Genomic DNA, 19841 nt, shown 5'->3' on the forward strand with positions numbered 1-19841 from the left:
GTATTAGAAGCATTGAGACATCACATCTCATGCTATAGGAAGGGTCTCAGGGTTGAAATGGGAAGGAGTTGGATATCACATCTCATCCAATAGGAAGGGTCTCAGGTTTGGAATGGGAAGGAATTGGATATCACATCTCATGTTATAGGAAGGATCTCAGGTTTGGTATTAGAAGCATTGAGACATCACATCTCATGCTATAGGAAGGGTCTCAGGGTTGAAATGGGAAGGAGTTGGATATCACATCTCATCCAATAGGAAGGGTCTCAGGTTTGGAATGTGAAGGATTTGGATATCACATCTCATGCTAAAGGAAGGGTCTCAGGTTTGGTAGAAGCATTGAGATATCACGTCTCTGCTATCGGAAGGGTCTCAGGATTGGATTGGGAAGGAGTTGGATATCCCTTTTCATGCTATAGGAAGGGTCTCAGGTTTGGTATAAGCATTGAGATATCACATCTCTGCTATCGGAAGGGTCTCAGGATTGGATTGGGAAGGAGTTGGATATCCCTTCTCATGCTATAGGAAGTGTCTCAGGTTGGAATGGGAAGGAGTTGGATATCACATCTCATGTTATAGGAAGGGTCTCAGGATTGGAATGGGAAGGATTTGGATATCACATCTCTTGCTATAGGAAGGGTCTCAGGATTGGAATGGGTAGGAGTTGGATATTACTTTCTTGCTATAGGAAGGGTCTCATGTTTGGAATGGGAAGGAGTTGGATATCACATATGCTATAGTTAGTGTCTCAGGTTTGGAACGGGAAGGAGTTGGATATCACATCTCATATTAGATGTGATATCCAACTCCTTCCCATTCCAATCCTGAGACCCTTCCGATATCATGAGATTTGTTATCTCAATGCTTCTAATATCAAAATTGAGACCCGTCCTATAACATGAGATGTGATATCCAAATCTTTCCCCTTCCAAACCTTAGACCCTTCCTTTATCATGAGATGGGATATCCAACTCCTTCCCATTCCAATCCTGAGACCCTTCCGATAGCAGAGATGTGATATCTCAATGCTTATACCAATCCTGAGACCCTTCCTATGGCCTGAGATGTCATATACAACTCCTTCCCAATCCAATCCTGAGACCCTTCCTATAGCATGAGATGTGATATCTCAATGCTTATACCAAATCTGAGACCCTTCCTATAGCATGAGATGTGATATCCAACTCCTTCCCATTCCAATGTTAATGTTAATGTTAATGTTAATGTTAAAGGTCATTTGTACCGCGCACTATCACCACCGAAGCGGTCCCCTGGCGCTCTGGCGGCTCTGAAAAAGGGAAGGAGAGGGGGTGGGTTAGTAGGAATAAGCTGGAAAAGTGCAAGAGAGCAGTGATGTGCTGTTGGCAGCCTCAGCCCGGTGGTTCCGTCGGCTGGGCTTGGGGTGTTTTATGGTCCGTAGTCGTCGTGTGCTGTTGTGCAAGTCTATGTGTGGTTTGTTTTGTTGTTGCATTGTTGTGAAGTTTGTGCGGATTGCTGCGTTTAAGGCTTGTGGTTGTGTTTGGTTATAGTTTGAGAGGTGTATGCAGAGGGATGGAATTGTTAGCTGGTTGGTTAGTTGGCATTGCTGTCCTTGCAATTGTGGGATTCCATCTAGGTCCGGTACATGCTAACAGTCACATTTCTATCTAGATGCCGCGAGGGCCAGGTTTATAATTCTAAGTGAGGTGCATGCTAAGAGTCACATATGCTAACAATCACATTTCTGAAATTCCATCTAGGTGTGGTATTTGCTAACAATCATATTTCTATCTAGATGCAACGCGGGCTAAGTTTGAGAATTCCGTCTAAGTGTGGCACATGCCAACAATCATATTACTGCCTAGATTTTGCACAAACCTAGCTTGAGAATTCCATCTAGGTGTGGCAAATGCTAACAGTCACATTTCTGAAAATTCCATCTAGGTGTGGCACATGCTAAACAGTCACATTTCTATCTAGATGCCGCGCAAGCCAGGTTTATAATTCTAAGTGAGGTGCATGCTAAGAGTCACATATGCTAACAATCACATTTCTGAAATTCCATCTAGGTGTGGTATTTGCTAGCAATCATATTTTCTATCTAGATGCAACGCGGGCTAAGTTTGAGAATTCCGTCTAAGTGTGGCACATGCCAACAATCATATTACTGCCTAGATTTTGCGCAAACCTAGCTTGAGAATTCCATCTAGGTGTGGCAAATGCTAACAGTCACATTTCTGAAATTCCATCTAAGTGTGGCACATGCTAACAGTCACATTTCTGAAATTCCATCTAAGTGTGGCACATGCTAACAGTCACATTTCTGAAATTCCATCTAAGTGTGGCACATGCTAACAGTCACATTTCTGAAATTCCATCTAAGTGTGGCACATGCTAACAGTCACATTTCTGAAATTCCATCTAAGTGTGGTATATGCTAACAATCACATTTCTGTCTAGATTTGGCGCTTCTGTCTGAGAGTGGACATGCTAACATTCACAGTTCTATAAAGAGTGGACATGCAAGTATTATGGCACTCTATGTTATTGATAGGTAAGATAGAGTGGCAGGGGTTTTCTGGAGTAGAGTGATTGCTCTATTCCCCACCCATGCCACACTCACGGTTTTTGTTGGTGTCTGTTGGCTGCTGGCTTCCTTGGCTTCTCCTGCTGACACCTGCAGATACTTCCTGGAGTCGCCTCTGTTGGAGTCGCCCTTGGCCTCGGGGCCCTTAGCCGCTGGGGGCTGCCGGGCAGAGGGCTGCCCTGGGGGGACCGGTGATGAAGAGTGGATGCACCAATGGGAGGGAGGGAGGGCGGGCTGGGGAACCAGGAACGGGTGCGGGGAGGGAGGGATGCAAAGGCCTGCTACTGGGCACGGGCCCACCAGTCATAGGGCTGGGGGGAAAAAAACACCAGAAGGGTGCTGCTGGGGGCACACTCACCGCGCTCCGAGGGTTTAGAAAGGAGCCGGTGGGGGCCTCGCGAGTCGGTAGACTCGACACGAAACTCGGATGCACCAATGGGAGGGAGGGAGGGCGGGTCGGGAGGCGGGCTGGGGAACCAGGAACGGGTGCGGGGAGGGAGGGATGCAAAGGCCTGCTACTGGGCACGGGCCCACCAGTCATAGGGCTGGGGGGAAAAAAACACCAGGAGGGTGCTGCTGGGGGCACACTCACCGCGCTCCGAGGGTTTAGAAAGGAGCCGGTGGGGGCCTCGCGAGTCGGTAGACTCGACACGAAACTCGGATGCACCAATGGGAGGGAGGGAGGGCGGGTCGGGAGGCGGGCTGGGGAACCAGGAACGGGTGCGGGGAGGGAGGGATGCAAAGGCCTGCTACTGGGCACGGGCCCACCAGTCATAGGGCTGGGGGGAAAAAAAACACCAGGAGGGTGCTGCTGGGGGCACACTCACCGCGCTCCGAGGGTTTAGAAAGGAGCCGGTGGGGGCCTCGCGAGTCGGTAGACTCGACACGAAACTCGGATGCACCAATGGGAGGGAGGGAGGGCGGGTCGGGAGGCGGGCTGGGGAACCAGGAACGGGTGCGGGGAGGGAGGGATGCCAAGGCCTGCTACTGGGCACGGGCCCACCAGTCATAGGGCTGGGGGGAAAAAAACACCAGGAGGGTGCTGCTGGGGGCACACTCACCGCGCTCCGAGGGTTTAGAAAGGAGCCGGTGGGGGCCTCGCGAGTCGGTAGACTCGACACGAAACTCGGATGCACCAATGGGAGGGAGGGAGGGCGGGTCGGGAGGCGGGCTGGGGAACCAGGAACGGGTGCGGGGAGGGAGGGATGCAAAGGCCTGCTACTGGGCACGGGCCCACCAGTCATAGGGCTGGGGGGAAAAAAACACCAGGAGGGTGCTGCTGGGGGCACACTCACCGCGCTCCGAGGGTTTAGAAAGGAGCCGGTGGGGGCCTCGCGAGTCGGTAGACTCGACACGAAACTCGGATGCACCAATGGGAGGGAGGGAGGGCGGGTCGGGAGGCGGGCTGGGGAACCAGGAACGGGTGCGGGGAGGGAGGGATGCAAAGGCCTGCTACTGGGCACGGGCCCACCAGTCATAGGGCTGGGGGGAAAAAAACACCAGGAGGGTGCTGCTGGGGGCACACTCACCTCGCTCCGAGGGTTTAGAAATCCTGAGACCCTTCCTATAGCATGAGATGTGATGTCTCAATGCTTCTAATACCAAACCTGAGATCCTTCCTATAACATGAGATGTGATATCCAACTCCTTCCCATTCCAATCCTGAGACCCTTCCTATAGCATGAGATGTGATGTCTCAATGCTTCGAATACCAAACCTGAGAACCTTCCTACAGCATGCGATGTGATATCTCAATGCTTCTAATACCAAACCTGAGACCAGTCCTATAACATGAGATTGGATATCCAACTCCTTCCCCTTCCAAACCTGAGACCCTTCCTATAGCATGAGATGTGATATCCAACTTCTTCCCATTCCAATCCTGAGACCCTTCCTATAACATGAGATGTGATGTCTCAATGCTTCTAATACCAAACCTGAGATCTTTCCTATAACATGAGATGTAATATCCAACTCCTTCCCATTCCAATCCTGAGACCCTTCCTATAGCATGAGATGTGCTATCTCAATGCTTATACCAAACCTGAGACCCTTCCTAAAGCTTGAGATGTGATATCCAACTCCTTCCCATTCCAATCCTGAGACGCTTCCTATAGCATGATATGTGATATCTCAAGGCCTCTAATACCAAACCTGAGATCCTTCCTCTAACATGAAATGTGATATCCAACTCCTTCCCCTTCCAAACCTGAGAGCCTTCCTATAGCATGAGATATGATATCCAAGTCCTTCCCATTCCAATCCTGAGACCCTTCCTATAACATGAAATGTGATATCCAACTCCTTCCCATTCCAACCTGAGACCCTTCCTATAACATGAGATGTGATATCCCAATGCTTCTACCAAACGTGAGACCCATACTATGGCATGAGATGTGATATCAAACTCCTTCCCATTCCAATCATGAGACTCTTCCTATAGCTTGAGATGTGATATCCAACTCCTTCCCATTCCAATTCTGAGACCCTTCCTATGCCATGAGACTTGATATCTCAATGCTTCTAATACCAAACCTGAGACCCGTCCTATAACATGAGATGTGATATCCAAATCTTTCCCCTTCCAAACCTTAGACCCTTCCTTTATCATGAGATGTGATATCCAACTCCTTCCCATTCAAATCCTGAGACCCTTCCGATATCATGAGATTTGTTATCTCAATGCTTCTAATATCAAACTTGAGACCCTCCCTATAGCATGAGATGTGACATCCAAGTCCTCCCCATTCCAATCCTGAGACCCTTCCTATAGCATGAGATGTGATATCTCAATGCTTCTAATACCAAACCTGAGACCCTTCCTATAACATGAGATGGGATATCCAACTCCTTCCCATTCCAATCCTGAGACCCTTCCGATAGCAGAGATGTGATATCTCAATGCTTATACCAATCCTGGGACCCTTCCTATGGCCTGAGATGTCATATACAACTCCTTCCCAATCCAATCCTGAGACCCTTCCTATAGCATGAGATGTGATATCTCAATGCTTATACCAAATCTGAGACCCTTCCTATAGCATGAGATGTGATATCCAACTCCTTCCCATTCCAATCCTAAGACCCTTCCTATAGCATGAGATGTGATGTGTCAATGCTTCTAATACCAAACCTGAGATCCTTCCTATAACATGAGATGTGATATTCAACTCCTTCCCATTCCAATCCTGAGACCCTTCCTATAGCATGAGATGTGATGTCTCAATGCTTCTAATACCAAACCTGAGACCAGTCCTATAACATGAGATTGGATATCCAACTCCTTCCCCTTCCAAACCTGAGACCCTTCCTATAGCATGAGATGTGATATCCAACTTCTTCCCATTCCAATCCTGAGACCCTTCCTATAACATGAGATGTGATGTCTCAATGCTTCTAATACCAAACCGGATATCTTTCCTATAACATGAGATGTGATATCCAACTCCTTCCCATTCCAATCCTGAGACCCTTCCTATAGCATGAGATGTGCTATCTCAATGCTTATACCAAACCTGAGACCCTTCCTAAAGCTTGAGATGTGATATCCAACTCCTTCCCATTCCAATCCTGAGACCCTTCCTATAGCATGAGATGTGATATCTCAAGGCCTCTAATACCAAACCTGAGATCCTTCCTCTAACATGAAATGTGATATCCAACTCCTTCCCCTTCCAAACCTGAGAGCCTTCCTATAGCATGAGATATGATATCCAAGTCCTTCCCATTCCAATCCTGAGACCCTTCCTATAACATGAAATGTGATATCCAACTCCTTCCCATTCCAACCTGAGACCCTTCCTATAGCATGAGATGGGATATCCAACTCCTTCCAAATCCAATACTGATACCCTTCCAATAGCATGAGATGTGATATCCCAATGCTTCTACCAAACCTGAGACCCATACTATGGCATGAGATGTGATATCAAACTCCTTCCCATTCCAATCCTGAGACTCTTCCTATAGCTTGAGATGTGATATCCAACTCCTTCCCATTCCAGTTCTGAGACCCTTCCTATGCCATGAGACTTGATATCTCAATGCTTCTAATACCAAACCTGAGACCCGTCCTATAACATGAGATGTGATATCCAAATCTTTCCCCTTCCAAACCTTAGACCCTTCCTTTATCATGAGATGTGATATCCAACTCCTTCCCATTCCAATCCTGAGACCCTTCCGATATCATGAGATTTGTTATCTCAATGCTTCTAATATCAAACTTGAGACCCTCCCTATAGCATGAGATGTGACATCCAAGTCCTCCCCATTCCAATCCTGAGACCCTTCCTATAGCATGAGATGGGATATCCAACTCCTTCCAAATCCAATACCGATACCCTTCCAATAGCATGAGATGTGATATCCCAATGCTTCTACCAAACCTGAGACCCATACTATGGCATGAGATGTGATATCAAACTCCTTCCCATTCCAATCCTGAGACTCTTCCTATAGCTTGAGATGTGATATCCAACTCCTTCCCATTCCAGTTCTGAGACCCTTCCTATGCCATGAGACTTGATATCTCAATGCTTCTAATACCAAACCTGAGACCCGTCCTATAACATGAGATGTGATATCCAAATCTTTCCCCTTCCAAACCTTAGACCCTTCCTTTATCATGAGATGTGATATCCAACTCCTTCCCATTCCAATCCTGAGACCCTTCCGATATCATGAGATTTGTTATCTCAATGCTTCTAATATCAAACTTGAGACCCTCCCTATAGCATGAGATGTGACATCCAAGTCCTCCCCATTCCAATCCTGAGACCCTTCCTATAGCATGAGATGTGATATCTCAATGCTTCTAATACCAAACCTGAGACCCTTCCTATAACATGAGATGGGATATCCAACTCCTTCCCATTCCAATCCTGAGACCCTTCCGATAGCAGAGAGGTGATATCTCAATGCTTATACCAATCCTGAGACCCTTCCTATGGCCTGAGATGTCATATACAACTCCTTCCCAATCCAATCCTGAGACCCTTCCTATAGCATGAGATGTGATATCTCAATGCTTATACCAAATCTGAGACCCTTCCTATAGCATGAGATGGGATATCCAACTCCTTCCAAATCCAATACTGATACCCTTCCAATAGCATGAGATGTGATATCCCAATGCTTCTACCAAACCTGAGACCCATACTATAGCATGGGATGGGATATCCAACTCCTTCCAAATCCAATACTGATACCCTTCCAATAGCATGTGATGTGATATCCCAATGCTTCTACCAAACCTGAGACCCATACTATGGCATGAGATGTGATATCAAACTCATTCCCATTCCAAACCTGAGACTCTTCCTATAGCTTGAGATGTGATATCCAACTCCTTCCCATTCCAATTCTGAGACCCTTCCTATGCCATGAGACTTGATATCTCAATGCTTCTAATACCAAACCTGAGACCCGTCCTATAACATGAGATGTGATATCCAAATCTTTCCCCTTCCAAACCTTAGACCCTTCCATTATCATGAGATGTGATATCCAACTCCTTCCCATTCCAATCCTGAGACCCTTCCGATATCATGAGATTTGTTATCTCAATGCTTCTAATATCAAACTTGAGACCCTCCCTATAGCATGAGATGTGACATCCAAGTCCTCCCCATTCCAATCCTGAGACCCTTCCTATAGCATGAGATGTGATATCTCAATGCTTCTAATACCAAACCTGAGACCCTTCCTATAACATGAGATGTGATTTCCAAATCCTTCCCCTTCCAAACCTGAGACCCTCCCTTTAGCATGAGATGTGATATACAACTCCTTCCCATTCCAATCCTGAGACCCTTCTGATAGCATGAGATGTGATATCTCAATGCCTCTAATACCAAACCTGAGATCCTATCTCTAACATGAAATGTGATATCCATCTCCTTCCCTTTCCAAACCTGAGACCCTGCCTATAGCATGAGATGTGATATCCAAGTCCTTCCCATTCCAATCCTGAGACCCTTCCTATAGCATGTGATGTGATATTTCAATGCTTATACCAAACCTGAGACCCTTCCTATGGCATGAGATGTCATATACAACTCCTTCCCATTCCAATCCTGAGACCCTTCCTATAGCATGAGATGTGATATCTCAATGCATATACCAAACCTGAGACCCTTCCTATAGCATGAGATGTGATATCCAACTTCTTCCCATTCCAATCCTGAGACCCTTCCTATAACATGAGATGTGATGTCTCAATGCTTCTAATACCAAACCTGAGATATTTCCTATAATATGAGATGTGATATCCAACTCCTTCCCATTCCAATCCTGAGACCCTTCCTATAGCATGAGATGTGATATCTCAATGCTTATACCAAACCTGAGAACCTTCCTATAGCTTGCGATGTGATATCCAACTCCTTCCCATTCCAATCCAGAGACCCTTCCTATAGCATGAGATGTGATATCTCAAGGCCTCTAATACCAAACCTGAGATCCTTCCTCTAACATGAAATGTGATATCCAACTCCTTCCCCTTCCAAACCTGAGAGCCTTCCTATAGCATGAGATATGATATCCAAGTCCTTCCCATTCCAATCCTGAGACCCTTTCTATAACATGATATGTGATATCCAACTCCTTCCCATTCCAACCTGAGACCCTTCCTATAGCATGAGATGGGATATCCAACTCCTTCCAAATCCAATACTGATACCCTTCCGATAGCATGAGATGTGATACCCCAATGCTTCTACCAAACCTGAGACCCATACTATGGCATGAGATGTGATATCAAACTCCTTCCCATTCCAATCCTGAGACCCTTCCTATAGCTTGAGGTGTGATATCCAACTCCTTCCCATTCCAATTCTGAGACCCTTCTTATACCATGAGACTTGATATCTCAATGCTTCTAATACCAAACCTGAGACCCGTCCTATAACATGAGATGTGATATCCAAATCCTTCCCCTTCCAAACCTCAGACCCTTCCTTTATCATGAGATGTGATATCCAACTCCTTCCCATTCCAATCCTGAGACCCTTCCGATATCATGAGATTTGTTATCTAAATGCTTCTAATATCAAACTTGAGACCCTCCCTATAGCATGAGATGTGACATCCAAGTCCTTCCCATTCCAATCCTGAGACCATTCCTATAGCATGAGATGTGATATCTCTATGCTTCTAATACCAAACCTGAGACCCTTCCTATAACATGAGATGGGATATCCAACTCCTTCCCATTCCAATCCTGAGACCCTTCCGATAGCAGAGATGTGATATCTCAATGCTTATACCAAACCTGAGACCCTTCCTATGGCCTGGGATGTCATATACAACTCCTTCCCATTCCAATCCTGAGACCCTTCCTATAGCATGAGATGTGATATCTCAATGCTTATACCAAATCTGAGACCCTTCCTATAGCATGAGATGTGATATCCAATTCCTTCCCATTCCAATCCTGAGACCCTTCCTATAGCATGAGATGTGATATCTCAATGCTTATACCAAACCTGAGAGCCTACCTATAGCATGAGATGTGATATCCAAGTCCATCCCATTCCAATCCTTAGACCCTTCCTACAGCATGCAATGTGATATCTCAATGATTCTAATACCAAACCAGAGACTCGTCCTATAACATGAGATGGGATATCCAACTCCTTCCCATTTCAATCCTGAGCCAATTCCGATAGCAGAGATGTAATATCTCAATGCTTATACCAAACCTGAGACCCTTCCTATAACATGAGATGTGATATCCAATTCCTTCCCGTTCCAAACCTGAGACACTAACTATAGCATATGTGATATCCAACTCCTTCCCATTCCAAACATGAGACCCTTCCTATAGCAAGAAAGTAATATCCAACTCCTACCCATTCCAATCCTGAGACCCTTCCTATAGCAAGAGATGTGATATCCAAATCCTTCCCATTCCAATCCTGAGACCCTTCCTATAACATGAGATGTGATATCCAACTCCTTCCCATTCCAACCTGAGACACTTCCTATAGCATGAGTAGGGATATCCAACTCCTTCCCAATCCAATCCTGAGACCCTTCCGATAGCAGAGACGTGATATCTCAATGCTTCTACCAAACCTGAGACCCTTCCTTTAGCATGAGATGTGATATCCAAATCCTTCACATTCCAATCCTGAGACCCTTCCTATAGCATGAGAAGGGATATCTCAATGCTTCTAATACCAAACCTGAGATCCTTCCTATAACATGAGATGTGATATCCAATTCCTTCCCATTCCAATCCTGAGACCCTTCCGATAGCAGAGATGTGATATCTCAATGCTTATACCAAACCTGAGACACTTCCTATGGCCTGAGATGTCATATACAACTCCTTCCCATTCCAATCCTGAGACCCTTCCTATAGCATGAGATGTGATATCTCAATGCTTATACCAAATCTGAGACCCTTCCTATAGCATGAGATGTGATATCCAACTCCTTCCCATTCCAATCATGAGACCCTTCCTATAGCATGAGATGTAATGTCTCAATGCTTCTAATACCAAACCTGAGATCCTTCCTATAACATGAGATGTGATATCCAACTCCTTCCCATTCCAATCCTGAGACCCTTATGAAAGCATGAGATGTGATATCTCAATGCTTCTAATACCAAACCTGAGATCCTTCCTATAACATGAGATGTGATTTCCAAATCCTTCCCCTTCCAAACCTGAGACCCCCCCCTTTAGCATGAGATGTGATATCCAACTCCTTCCCATTCCAATCCTGAGACCCTTCTGATAGCATGAGATGTGATACTCAATGCCTCTAATACCAAACCTGAGATCCTTCCTATAGCATGAAATGTGATATCCATCTCATTCCCTTTCCAAACCTGAGACCCTGCCTATAGCATGAGATGTGATATCCAAGTCCTTCCCATTCCAATCCTGAGACCCTTCCTATAGCATGTGATGTGATATCTCAATGCTTATACCAAACCTGAGACCCTTCCTATGGCATGAGATGTCATATACAACTCCTTCCCATTCCAATCCTGAGACCCTTCCTATAGCATGAGATGTGATATCTCAATGCTTATACCAAATCTGAGACCTTTCCAAAAGCAAGAGATGTGATATCCAACTTCTTCCCATTCCAATCCTGAGACCCTTCCTATAACATGAGATGTGATGTCTCAATGCTTCTAATACCAAACCTGAGATCTTTCCTATAACATGAGATGTGATATCCAACTCCTTCCCATTCCAATGCTGAGACCCTTCCTATAGCATGAGATGTGATATCACAATGCTTATACCAAACCTGAGACCGTTCCTATAGCTTGAGATGTGATATCCAACTCCTTCCCATTCCAATCCTGAGACCCTTCCTATAGCATGAGATGTGATATCTCAAGGCCTCTAATACCAAACCTGAGATCCTTCCTCTAACATGAAATGTGATATCCAACTCCTTCCCCTTCCAAACCTGAGAGCCTTCCTATAGCATGGGATATGATATCCAAGTCCTTCCCATTCCAATCCTGAGACCCTTCCTATAACATGAAATGTGATATCCAACTCCTTCCCATTCCAACCTGAGACCCTTCCTATATCATGACATGGGATATCTCAATGCTTCTAATACCAAACCTGAGACTCTTCCTATAACATGAGATGGGATATCCAACTCCTTCCCATTCCAATCCTAAGACCCTTTCGATAGCAGAGATGTGATATCTCAATGCTTATACCAAACCTGAGACCCTTCCTACGGCATGAGATGTCATATACAACTCCTTCCCATTCCAATCCTGAGACCCTTCCTATAGCACGAGATGTGATATCTCAATGCTTATACCAAATCTGAGACCCTTCCTCTAGCATGAGATGTGATATCCAACTCCTTCCCATTCCAATCCTGAGAGCCTATCTATAGCATGAGATGTGATATCCAAGTCCTTCCCATTCCAATCCTGAGACACTTCCGATAGCAGAGATGTGATATCTCAATGCTTATACCAAACCTGAGACCCTTCCTATAACATGAGATGTGATATCCAACTCCTTCCCTTTCCAAACCTGAGAGCCTATCTATAGCATGAGATGTGATATCCAATTCCTTCCCATTCCAATCCTGAGACACTTCCGATAGCAGAGATGTGATATCTCAATGCTTATACCAAACCTGAGACCCTTCCTATAACATGAGATGTGATATCCAGCTCATTCCCATTCCAATCCTGAGACACTTCTGATAGCATGAGATGTGATATCTCAATGCTTCTAATATCAAAACTGAGACCCTCCCTATAGCATGAGATGTGATATCTCACTGCTTATACCAAACCTGAGACCCTCCCTATAGCATGAGATGTGATATCCAACTCCTTCCCGTTCCAAACCTGAGACCCTTCCTTTAGCATGAGATGTGATATCCAGCTCCTTCCCATTCCAATCCTGAGACACTTCCGATAGCATGAGATGTGATATCTCAATGCTTCTAATATCAAAACTGAGACCCTCCCTATAGCATGATATGTGATATCTAATTCCTTCCCATTCCAATCCTGAGACCCTTCCTATAATAATAATAATAATAATAATAATAATAATAATAATTAGGCTTTTATATAGCGCTACAAACCCTCAGGTATCTGAGCGCTGCTTATTATTACCCACGGTGTGTGGTGCTCATTTATCGACCTCGGAAGGATGAAAGGCTGAGATTGGCCCCGCCGGGATTCGAACCTGCGTTAGCAGGCTCTGCACGGATGTCAAAGCGAGCGCTCTACTCGCTGTGCCACTTGACCGGCTATAGCATGAGATGTGATATCTCAATGCTTCTACCAAACCTGAGACCCTTCCTTTAGCATGAGATGTGATAACCAACTCCTTCCCATTCCAATCCTGAGACCCTTCCTATAGCATGAGATGTGATATCTCAATACTTCTAATACCAAACCTGAGATCCTTCCGATAACATGAGATGTGATATCCAAATCCTTCCTCTTCCAAACCTGAGACCCTCCCTTTAGCATGAGATGTGATATCCAACTCATTCCCATTCCAATCCTGAGAACCTTCTGATAGCATGAGATGTGATATCTCAATGCTTCTATACCAAACCTGAGATCCTTCCGATAGCATGAGATGTGATATCTCAATGCTTCTAATACCAAACCTGAGATCCTTCCTATAACATGAGATGTGATATCCAAATCCTTCCCCTTCCCAACCTGAGACCCTCCCTTTAGCATGAGATGTGATATCCAACTCCTTCCCATTCCAATCCTGAGACTCTTCTGATAGCATGAGATGTGATATCTCAATGCCTCTAATACCAAACCTGAGATCCTACCTCTAACATGAAATGTGATATCCAACTCTTTCCCCTTCCAAACCTGAGAGCCTTCCTATAGCATGAGATGTGATATCCAAGTCCTTCTAATTCCAATCCTGAGACCCTTCCTATAGCATGAGATGGGATATCCAACTCCTTCCAAATCCAATCCTGATACCCTTCCGATAGCATGAGATGTGATATCCCAATGCTTCTACCAAACCTGAGACCCATACTATGGCATGAGATGTGATATCAAACTCCTTCCCCTTCCAAACCTTAGACACTTCCTTTATCATGAGATGTGATATCCAACTCCTTCCCATTCCATCCCTGAGACCCTTCCGATATCATGAGATGTGATATCTCAATGCTTCTAATATCAAACTTGAGACCCTCCTTATAGCATGAGATGTGATATCCAAGTCTTTCCCATTCCAATCCTGAGACCCTTCCTATAGCATGAGATGTGATATCTCAATGCTTCTATTACCAAACCTGAGACCCTTCCTATAACATGAGATGGGAATATCCAACTCCTTCCCATTCCAATCCTGAGACCCTTCCGATAGTAGAGATGTGATATCTCAATGCTTATACCAAACCTGAGATCCTTCCTATAACATGAGATGTGATATCCAACTCCTTCCCATTCCAATCCTGAGACACTTCCTATAGCATGAGATGTGATATCTCACTGCTTATACCAAACCTGAGACCCTCCCTATAGCATGAGATGTGATATCCAACTCCTTCCCATTCCAATCCTGAGACCCTTCCTATAGCATGAGATGTGATATCTCAATGCCTCTAATACCAAACCTGAGATCCTTCCTCTAACATGAAATGTGATATCCAACTCCTTCCCATTCCAATCCTGAGACACTTCCTATAGCATGAGATGTGATATCTAAATGTTTCTAATACCAAACTTGAGACTCTTCCTATAACATGAGATTGGATATCCAACTCCTTCCCATTCCAATCCTTAGACCCTTCCTACAGCATGCAATATGATATCTCAATGATTCTAATAACAAACCTGAGACCCGTCCTATAACATGAGATGGGATATCCAACACCTTCCCATTCCAATCCTGAGACACTTCCGATAGCAGAGATGTGATATCTCAATGCTTATACCAAACCTGAGACCCTTCCTATAACATGAGATGTGATATCCAACTCCTTCCCGTTCCAAACCTGAGACCCTTCCTATAGCATATGTGATATCCAACACATTCCCATTCCAAACATGAGACCCTTCCTATAGCAGGAATGTAATATCCAACTCCTTCCCATTCCAATCCTGAGACCATTCCTATAGCATGAGATGTGATATCTCAATGCTTCTAATACCAAACCTGAGATCCTTCCTATGACATGAGATGTGATATCCAATTCCTCCCCATTCCAAACCTGAGAACCTTCCTACAGCATGCGATGTGATATCTCAATGCTTCTAATACCAAACCTGAGACCAGTCCTATAACATGAGATTGGATATCCAACTCCTTCCCCTTCCAAACCTGAGACCCTTCCTATAGCATGAGATGTGATATCCAACTTCTTCCCATTCCAATCCTGAGACCCTTCCTATAGCATGTGATGTGATATCTCAATGCTTATACCAAACCTGAGACCCTTCCTATGGCATGAGATGTCATATACAACTCCTTCCCATTCCAATCCTGAGACCCTTCCTATAGCATGAGATGTGATATCTCAATGCTTATACCAAATCTGAGACCTTTCCAAAAGCAAGAGATGTGATATCCAACTTCTTCCCATTCCAATCCTGAGACCCTTCCTATAACATGAGATGTGATGTCTCAATGCTTCTAATACCAAACCTGAGATCTTTCCTATAACATGAGATGTGATATCCAACTCCTTCCCATTCCAATGCTGAGACCCTTCCTATAGCATGAGATGTGATATCACAATGCTTATACCAAACCTGAGACCGTTCCTATAGCTTGAGATGTGATATCCAACTCCTTCCCATTCCAATCCTGAGACCCTTCCTATAGCATGAGATGTGATATCTCAAGGCCTCTAATACCAAACCTGAGATCCTTCCTCTAACATGAAATGTGATATCCAACTCCTTCCCCTTCCAAACCTGAGAGCCTTCCTATAGCATGGGATATGATATCCAAGTCCTTCCCATTCCAATCCTGAGACCCTTCCTATAACATGAAATGTGATATCCAACTCCTTCCCATTCCAACCTGAGACCCTTCCTATATCATGACATGGGATATCTCAATGCTTCTAATACCAAACCTGAGACTCTTCCTATAACATGAGATGGGATATCCAACTCCTTCCCATTCCAATCCTAAGACCCTTTCGATAGCAGAGATGTGATATCTCAATGCTTATACCAAACCTGAGACCCTTCCTACGGCATGAGATGTCATATACAACTCCTTCCCATTCCAATCCTGAGACCCTTCCTATAGCACGAGATGTGATATCTCAATGCTTATACCAAATCTGAGACCCTTCCTCTAGCATGAGATGTGATATCCAACTCCTTCCCATTCCAATCCTGAGAGCCTATCTATAGCATGAGATGTGATATCCAAGTCCTTCCCATTCCAATCCTGAGACACTTCCGATAGCAGAGATGTGATATCTCAATGCTTATACCAAACCTGAGACCCTTCCTATAACATGAGATGTGATATCCAACTCCTTCCCTTTCCAAACCTGAGAGCCTATCTATAGCATGAGATGTGATATCCAATTCCTTCCCATTCCAATCCTGAGACACTTCCGATAGCAGAGATGTGATATCTCAATGCTTATACCAAACCTGAGACCCTTCCTATAACATGAGATGTGATATCCAGCTCATTCCCATTCCAATCCTGAGACACTTCTGATAGCATGAGATGTGATATCTCAATGCTTCTAATATCAAAACTGAGACCCTCCCTATAGCATGAGATGTGATATCTCACTGCTTATACCAAACCTGAGACCCTCCCTATAGCATGAGATGTGATATCCAACTCCTTCCCGTTCCAAACCTGAGACCCTTCCTTTAGCATGAGATGTGATATCCAGCTCCTTCCCATTCCAATCCTGAGACACTTCCGATAGCATGAGATGTGATATCTCAATGCTTCTAATATCAAAACTGAGACCCTCCCTATAGCATGATATGTGATATCTAATTCCTTCCCATTCCAATCCTGAGACCCTTCCTATAATAATAATAATAATAATAATAATAATAATAATAATAATAATAATAATAATAATAATTAGGCTTTTATATAGCGCTACAAACCCTCAGGTATCTGAGCGCTGCTTATTATTACCCACGGTGTGTGGTGCTCATTTATCGACCTCGGAAGGATGAAAGGCTGAGATTGGCCCCGCCGGGATTCGAACCTGCGTTAGCAGGCTCTGCACGGATGTCAAAGCGAGCGCTCTACTCGCTGTGCCACTTGACCGGCTATAGCATGAGATGTGATATCTCAATGCTTCTACCAAACCTGAGACCCTTCCTTTAGCATGAGATGTGATAACCAACTCCTTCCCATTCCAATCCTGAGACCCTTCCTATAGCATGAGATGTGATATCTCAATACTTCTAATACCAAACCTGAGATCCTTCCGATAACATGAGATGTGATATCCAAATCCTTCCCCTTCCAAACCTGAGACCCTCCCTTTAGCATGAGATGTGATATCCAACTCATTCCCATTCCAATCCTGAGAACCTTCTGATAGCATGAGATGTGATATCTCAATGCTTCTATACCAAACCTGAGATCCTTCCGATAGCATGAGATGTGATATCTCAATGCTTCTAATACCAAACCTGAGATCCTTCCTATAACATGAGATGTGATATCCAAATCCTTCCCCTTCCCAACCTGAGACCCTCCCTTTAGCATGAGATGTGATATCCAACTCCTTCCCATTCCAATCCTGAGACTCTTCTGATAGCATGAGATGTGATATCTCAATGCCTCTAATACCAAACCTGAGATCCTACCTCTAACATGAAATGTGATATCCAACTCTTTCCCCTTCCAAACCTGAGAGCCTTCCTATAGCATGAGATGTGATATCCAAGTCCTTCTAATTCCAATCCTGAGACCCTTCCTATAGCATGAGATGGGATATCCAACTCCTTCCAAATCCAATCCTGATACCCTTCCGATAGCATGAGATGTGATATCCCAATGCTTCTACCAAACCTGAGACCCATACTATGGCATGAGATGTGATATCAAACTCCTTCCCCTTCCAAACCTTAGACACTTCCTTTATCATGAGATGTGATATCCAACTCCTTCCCATTCCATCCCTGAGACCCTTCCGATATCATGAGATGTGATATCTCAATGCTTCTAATATCAAACTTGAGACCCTCCTTATAGCATGAGATGTGATATCCAAGTCCTTCCCATTCCAATCCTGAGACCCTTCCTATAGCATGAGATGTGATATCTCAATGCTTCTATTACCAAACCTGAGACCCTTCCTATAACATGAGATGGGAATATCCAACTCCTTCCCATTCCAATCCTGAGACCCTTCCGATAGTAGAGATGTGATATCTCAATGCTTATACCAAACCTGAGATCCTTCCTATAACATGAGATGTGATATCCAACTCCTTCCCATTCCAATCCTGAGACACTTCCTATAGCATGAGATGTGATATCTCACTGCTTATACCAAACCTGAGACCCTCCCTATAGCATGAGATGTGATATCCAACTCCTTCCCATTCCAATCCTGAGACCCTTCCTATAGCATGAGATGTGATATCTCAATGCCTCTAATACCAAACCTGAGATCCTTCCTCTAACATGAAATGTGATATCCAACTCCTTCCCATTCCAATCCTGAGACACTTCCTATAGCATGAGATGTGATATCTAAATGTTTCTAATACCAAACTTGAGACTCTTCCTATAACATGAGATTGGATATCCAACTCCTTCCCATTCCAATCCTTAGACCCTTCCTACAGCATGCAATATGATATCTCAATGATTCTAATAACAAACCTGAGACCCGTCCTATAACATGAGATGGGATATCCAACACCTTCCCATTCCAATCCTGAGACACTTCCGATAGCAGAGATGTGATATCTCAATGCTTATACCAAACCTGAGACCCTTCCTATAACATGAGATGTGATATCCAACTCCTTCCCGTTCCAAACCTGAGACCCTTCCTATAGCATATGTGATATCCAACACATTCCCATTCCAAACATGAGACCCTTCCTATAGCAGGAATGTAATATCCAACTCCTTCCCATTCCAATCCTGAGACCATTCCTATAGCATGAGATGTGATATCTCAATGCTTCTAATACCAAACCTGAGATCCTTCCTATGACATGAGATGTGATATCCAATTCCTCCCCATTCCAAACCTGAGAACCTTCCTACAGCATGCGATGTGATATCTCAATGCTTCTAATACCAAACCTGAGACCAGTCCTATAACATGAGATTGGATATCCAACTCCTTCCCCTTCCAAACCTGAGACCCTTCCTATAGCATGAGATGTGATATCCAACTTCTTCCCATTCCAATCCTGAGACCCTTCCTATAACATGAGATGTGATGTCTCAATGCTTCTAATACCAAACCTGAGATCTTTCCTATAACATGAGATGTGATATCCAACTCCTTCTCCTTCCAAACCTGAGAGCCTTCCTATAGCATGAGATATGATATCCAAGTCCTTCCCATTCAAATCCTGAGACCCTTCCTATAACATGAAATGTGATATCCAACTCCTTCCCATTCCAACCTGAGACCCTTTCTATAGCATGAGATGTGATATCTCAAGGCCTCTAATACCAAACCTGAGATCCTTCCTCTAACATGAAATGTGATATCCAACTCCTTCTCCTTCCAAACCTGAGAGCCTTCCTATAGCATGAGATATGATATCCAAGTCCTTCCCATTCCAATCCTGAGACCCTTCCTA

This window comes from Ambystoma mexicanum, chromosome 12 (assembly GCF_040938575.1).
Source record: "Ambystoma mexicanum isolate Mex_15411 chromosome 12, UKY_AmexF1_1, whole genome shotgun sequence".
Lineage (NCBI taxonomy): Eukaryota > Metazoa > Chordata > Amphibia > Caudata > Ambystomatidae > Ambystoma > Ambystoma mexicanum.